Source organism: Xiphias gladius, chromosome 8, assembly GCF_016859285.1.
Source record: "Xiphias gladius isolate SHS-SW01 ecotype Sanya breed wild chromosome 8, ASM1685928v1, whole genome shotgun sequence".
Taxonomy (NCBI): Eukaryota; Metazoa; Chordata; class Actinopteri; order Istiophoriformes; family Xiphiidae; genus Xiphias; species Xiphias gladius.
In genome coordinates, this window is record NC_053407.1 from 20,298,775 (window position 1) to 20,305,699 (window position 6,925).

The window sequence follows — 6,925 nt, forward strand, 5'->3', positions numbered from 1 at the left end:
TTTTTGTTACGAAACGGCCTACCTTTAGTGACTAGATGACAGTTTAAACAATCTACTTACTCATTAAACATGTGGCCTTTGCAGTGTGAAGCTTGATATTACATTTGATAAAAATGTAATAATTTTCTTCTAACGTTAGCAGAGGCACTCTTTATTTTAGGTGAAGGGGGCACCTCAACTATAAAACGCTTTGGGAAATCCTGTTAAGTATTGCTGCACTAAGTACTGAAGAGCTTTTCTTTGAAAAGGTGCTATTCGATTTCTGTAATGTAATGGATGCATTTTTAAAAAGGTAAAAAATAAGCAACTTAACTCATTAAAAATAATATGATAGAATGTAAGAAGTGAGCACAGTCTGGCGTTATTGTGTGGCATTATTAGATGAAATTGGATTCAAAATATATTTTACTCAGTGGGGCATATGAGTCAACAAGCATTAAAACTGCACGATGTTTTTACCATAGAGCGTAGTCTTAACAAAGCCGGTCTTTTAGAGGCTCTGTGTTAGAGCTGCTTGAGCTCTGTCCCTGAGGAAAGGAAGTTAAGTGTCAAAACTGTTACCAAAGGTGTCCTATTAGCAAGAAGAGTTTTCCTACAGTGTCAAGAAGAATGTATTTGGCCCACTAACATACTCACCAAGACATAATTTTTATGTGTTTGTATGTGTGAGTGAGTGTGTGTGTGTGTATAATATGTGTTGCAGGACAGGACTTGGTTGGCTTCCAGGCTGAATTTTATTTTACCTTGGGTTTCAATCATTCCACATAACAGGGCGACTGGGTTGTTAGCATGCATTAGCATACATTTGCATTAAATATGTTTCATCATTCAGGGGGTATTATTTATTACTACTTCATCTGTTTTAAAATAGAGAATGTTTGGGGGTCGGAAAACTTGAATTCAAATTAAAAACTTAATATGCTTCAATCAACACACATACAGTGCAAATATGTAGAAGTCCAATGTCTGCAGGTAGTCCCGTCCGTATCGAGTGCATGGAGTGGGATGGAGATATGGGTGACCTTTAGTATTGGAACCACCAGCATGTGTCAGTCTTCGCAGCATGCCAGTTGTGAAAGGGTATAAAACAGGAGCCCCTGTTGTTGTGTCAACACGTCTGAATTCTGTTAATTACATACAGAACAGTACACAGTTTTATTGCTGTCTACATGTAGATGTTTTCTAAAGCTTTTAAAATGCAGTGTATGATACACAGACTTTGGGCAAGATATAATTTCAGTTTTTACAAACTCAGGTCCTAAGGATAGAAGGTGTCGTATGCTGTAAAAACGGTAAAGACTTTTGAGGCAAATTTGGGCTTTGGAGCTACTTAAATAAAATTGACTTGACTTGAAATGCATGCATGCTAGATGTCAAAAATACACTAGCTGGAAACCTGCGTACTCTTCCATGGTACTGCACTGGGAACTCCGCTTAGAGAGAGTTCTCGTGACCAGTCTGGTCAGTTATATTGGAGTTACTCCATTTTGGCCTGAAAAGGGTCTGAATGCATGGTTATGCCAGACATACAAAAGTCAGACAAAAACTACTTGGGAACTGCGTCATAGGAATGAGATTGCCATCCTTATCACAACAGGAAAAGTCACTTAAAAACCATATTGCTGACTAAAGTTTGGCCAAGTTAGACCAAGGACATACATCTGTTCACAAACAAACACAGGTGCTGCTGAATGTGTTGACCTTTATTCAACAATATATATGACGATTTATGCAAACTTCTGGTTTTGTTTTATGTCTGATGCTTTGGTAACCCATACTATCTTTGAACATCTTTTAATGTGGTGACAGAGATTTATTTGTTTTGCCATACGCAATATCCTTATTAATTTAGAGCTAACACTAAGTCTTTCTTCGTCTTCTATTTTCTTCTATTTAATTGATTATATTTGGGTTTTGGACTGTTGGTGGGCCAAAAGAAGAATTGGAATAAATCAAATTGGGCTCTGGAAAAATGGTTTAAGACTTTTTTCAATATTTTCTGGCAATTTCTAGATTAAATGTTTAAGTGAGAAAAACAGTCAACAGATTAATCAAAATATAAAATGATTGTTAACTGCACCTCTTTATTACTTAAAGAATCAATTTTTCCTCAAAATATGACTTGACATTACCCAAACACACAAGCAATGATATTTTAATAAAATGTAAAGCTCTAAAAAACATACAGATTGCTTTGATGGTGTACCTTGTTTCTCTACTTTTGTACCCAAATCAGTAGTTTTCTATTCAAATCATAGAGACACTACTTTAGAGAAGCAACCTCTAAATAAACCAGGATGTTAAATGATCCATAATGTACTAAAGAAGCACCAGTTGTCAGTTCAGAGGGATTCAAATGTTTACATCTAAATGTAAACAGTGAGTACATGAAAAAGACAGACCGCCTGTAAGATAAAGGTTCAGCAACCTGCATACAGATGGCTCTGAGGTGATGAGAGATAAAGCTGCTGCCCTAATCTTTAACATTTAGCAGCTGAGACATTTCCATTTCTTACATAATTTTGTAAGAACTGGGTCCTTCTAGTAAAGGTTACCAAGAGGTCAGCTAACCAGATATATAATGCTAATGGTGAAAATGTGAGATGTGATGTATGAGTGTTGCTGAGGAGAAGTGAAAGGCGACTTTGTCTAAATGGCAAGGGCAAAATGTGAATCAATTTTTTTTTTTTTTTTTTTTTTTTAAAAGTTCCATGCATGAAATCACAGAAGCATTAAAAGAAAAAAATCCACAATGCTCTACTGTGAGAATGAATACATACAGACTCCAAACAACCAGTCTCCACAGCATAGCTTGCTGAACAGCTGACCAACACAGCCTGGCATATTTGTCATTTCGGGTGTCTTCAGGCCTTTTACCACAGACATACCAATTACTTAACAACTATACATCAGTGAAGTGAACCAAAAATGAAACTTTTACTTACTGAATTTGGGTATGTTGAGTTCACACCGTGTTCCTAACAACAAATGAAGAAGTACAACATTACAATGTGAAGTGAAGGGATTATGAAAGGTAATGAATTCAAAATGAGATTTTACAGAGTTTATGCTGACTGCTGGAACTGCTTGAAGGAAATTACTTGCAAAATATACACAGAAACTGTCCACAGTGTTATGCCACCACTCAACAATAGATTTGTTTTTCTGTCTTACCCAGATAAAATCAATTAGTTGAGCAGCCTTTCACTGCCATAATATGGAAAAGTCTTAAAAGCAGCATATGGTCTTAGCTCTTCTAATCTTGTCCACTGGAAATAAACTGAAGCACATCTGCTGTGGGGTCATTATTAAAGCCTATGGCTCACCCACAGTCACACCAGACAGTAGGAAGTTAAAAGTGAAGATGCCACGAAGAAAGATATCCTCAGTGGCAGAATAATATTGCTGGCACACAACAGTCCCTAGAGACAAGCCAGAAGTCATTACAGAAAGATGAAACTAAAAATAGCTCACCACCATTTTGCTTTGGTAAATCATATCTGTTGCTCTTTTAAGAATAAATCAAAAGCAACAATCACCAAAACAAAGCTAGAAGAGACCTACATCGAGTGCTATGCTTGTAAATTAATGAACAATCCATCCATTCTCTTATTATCAAAAAAATATAAATAAAAAACGAGAGTTTCGAGGCAAAGATCCTCAACAGCAATGTTTGTGCTACTGTGTCTGATTTGTCAGGGACAAGTGCCTCAGGCAGTTTAAATAAGATCCTCAAACATACAATGAAAAACATTTATAGTTTAGCTATACAAATATCCATTTGTACAGCTAAACTATAAATAGCCATCAAAATTATATTGCTTAAAGCGTATTGTGTCATTGGTAGACTGTGTTGTTAACCCCTCAGTGTTAATGAATCACTGACGGTTTATAACAAAAAAAAGGGGTCACCATCTGCTTTGGCTACCCAGTATGCTGCACGCCAAGTGTGTGTGAGGGACCTGTGGGACTGCCCAGGGTTGTACTAAGTGCTACGGCCTGCCTCAGTGCCTCTTCACAAAGACTACACAGAGAAACAAAACCATGTACAAATGCTTCTGCTGAAATCTCGAAGGATCATTTCAGCCTCACAGCCCAGCTGCACTGAGTCCTGCTTAACCCTCTATCTGGTCTGGTAGAATGCAAGGGGACTGATTCAAAAGTTACAAAAGAGAAATTATTCCCCCCGCTCGGTTTTGTAGTAAATATAGTACTACTTCCAGCAACAGTAACCTGAATTGAATCTGACTGTTTTGAATAGGGAGGTCATAATATAATGTAATATGCCCATTGCTCATACAGGTGCTAAGTACAGTTGTATGACTATGTGCACCATTTCCTTGTGACACAACGAGCTGTGCTGTTGTTCTGCATGAGAGCCATTAGGGAGAAGGGGTTGCAACAAAAGCTGAAAGACTCTGAGGGTTGGCTGAGGTGAAGATAACCTGCAGTCACAAGTGTTCATGGAAAAAGAGAACAGTCCAAAAGGTCACCATTAGGCCAGATCTGACCCATTTACCAGAGCCACTTCTGCATTCAGACAGTGTGCTACTAACTTAACAGAGAATATATCCAAATGTTTTGATAATGCCTGCTTTAGATAAAATGAAAGAGATGGACAGGGATGCTGTTGAACACTTGTCTCAGCCAGAAAAAAAAATGCTGATGGCCACATCAGCCCAGCCACAGTATCTCCAACAGACATCCACTGCTGCCCACTCCACATCAGTTTTATTCATTTTCCACAAAACTGAAAATTTTGTCACCTTGGGCACTACGAACAGAGAAGGAAACCCCATTTCATCTTTCCTATTTCCTGCGCCCCCTGCTACCCCCACCCACACACACAGCCTGGATGATATGTTGATTCCTGATCACAAGGTGATTAGAGAACAACTGTGCTACTGCTGCCATGGGAATAATGCTTGATTCATGAGAAAAGCCAACCAAATAAGATCTCTGTAAGGCTTTGTGCGGAGGGATAAAATCCCTCATTTGTCTCCCCATTTGACGCCACTTTTCTTTCACTGTGAGATATTAGGCATGTTTTAGCCACCCTGTCGCCTCCCTCATGTTATTGGCTTCTTTTTGACTCAGGCCAGCACCTTGGGTTAAGTTTTGTTGTGTGTTGAAATGCTCTTACCATTACAAACGTGGGCATATTCATGCACATTATGCAGTAGTGTCTTTTTGCAGGGAAAAACATAACTATTCTTTGTCTCCTCTTCCACCTGAACACTCAAGACAGGCAGCAGCTGGAGGTTGGAAAATAAATTAAGCTTACATTGAAGACATCTGATGAACAACCCTCTTGGGAAACAGGACGGAGACTTTCCCCGCAGACTCCTACACAGTAAGTTATAGCTCAGCACAAAACCCCGACAACATGACTGTTCTTACTGAGAATGCTGCGGCATTGCTGAACGGCACTTGGGACAAGTCCCGACACACCGAACACTAACCGGAATTGTTAGATGTTAAGCAGACTCTCACAGTGAGTGATCCATGTCTCCAGAGCAACTATTCCACCACACCTCACGACCTTTGCAGTCAGTCTCATTTGATTATTGCACTTGATCTAACTTTAAAATTTCAATGGAAAGGCATGAATTTAAACGAACTGCCGTTTTTTTTTTTTTTTTTAAACATCATAGCACACTACTGTGTATGTTTCCCGTCTTCCTTCTGATAAACACTTACGGCTCTCACTGCCCCACCACACCGGTCAATCCATTTTCACTTATTAAGCAGTTGACTCTCCCACCTCCTTTTTTTTTTTAAGAAGAAAAGCTAACATTTAAAAAAACTACAATGTATTAATAAAATACAAAGATTTGTGAGATGTTTTGGGTTGGTAAAACCCAGCGGGTACAGACTATGAAACACCTCTTTCATGTTGAATAATGGCAGCACTTTTTTTTAAAGAGGGCTTTAAAGTGGGCAACCAAATTAATTGGTTACTGGCAAACGTTAACCTTTAGCTGCTACATAACTTCACAGTTAACGTTACTGGGTGGGGTGTAGCAGCTCAGCCGTTAATACGGTTATGGAGCTAAACGATAGAAAAAAAATAGAGAATAAATGAAGGGGTTCACTTCCTAATGAAACGTTTTCCTTTCATATATACTTAGTTACTTCGTTTTGTTTTGTTTTTTTCCTTAGCGGTTTTATTGACAGAGCTGTCCACCACGGTTGCTCAACTTCTTCTCCAGCTTTTGTAATCTTACCTAATTAACACAAACTACTGCTACAACAAAACAACAACTAAGAGCTAAATTCAAATATCTCTCACAGAAACACTCGACAAGCTCTACCGACCAAGCAGCGCGAAATGAAATATATATATTAGCTAGCAGTTACTGTTAACTCTCCAAGACGTTGACAGACACAAAACATAGCTTGAAGCGTCTTAAAGTAAAGTTGTAGTTCGTGGGAAAGACAACAGTAAATATATAAGCTGTGTAACTTACAGGAGGAAGCGGCGTGGTGTCCAGAGTTTGCCTCAGAGCGAAATGTTGGCGGTTATTTCGGCGAGTGAGCAGAGTGGATAGTGTGGAGGCTCATTACAGGCAGCGCTCCGTGCTTTCACAAGCCCCGGAGCAGCAAACTATCCGAGAGAGAGAGAGAGAGACAGAGCGCTGCCGGTTACCGTAATAACCTGCGCTCACACGAAAGCGCACATCTGATTGTCTCTACCGTAATACGTAGACAAACACTACCCCGTGAATGTAGTCTACGGAAAAAAAACAAACATCCACTGTAGCTGTAGCTTTGAACGCTCTGGTCAGCCAAAAGGTTACAGTGCATGCACCATAACTACAAAGTCTATGGTTCGATTCTGGCGTGGGACATGTCACAACAACAACAACAAAATACGGTGGTAAGAAACATTTCTGTTTGAAAGGTGAAGACACTCAAAAGCAAA

The 6,925-nt window shown here is 39.1% G+C and overlaps 1 protein-coding gene across 3 annotated transcripts in view; it reads right to left on the minus strand.

Moving 5' to 3' along the window:
• tp53i11b (tumor protein p53 inducible protein 11b) overlaps nucleotides 1-6,627 on the minus strand; it is a 32,515-nt gene extending 25,888 nt beyond the window's left edge. The window contains exons 1-3 of one of the 3 annotated variants that reach the window (XM_040133970.1): nucleotides 6,471-6,627; nucleotides 5,144-5,255; nucleotides 2,946-2,978 (exon numbers count right to left, since the gene is read on the minus strand). The gene's annotated coding sequence lies outside the window, so the exon portion shown is untranslated. The remainder of the gene's footprint in view (nucleotides 1-2,945; nucleotides 2,979-5,143; nucleotides 5,256-6,470) is intronic. The other 2 variants (XM_040133968.1, XM_040133969.1) reach the window with 2 other exon arrangements.
• Between the last annotated feature and the right edge of the window lie 298 nt (nucleotides 6,628-6,925).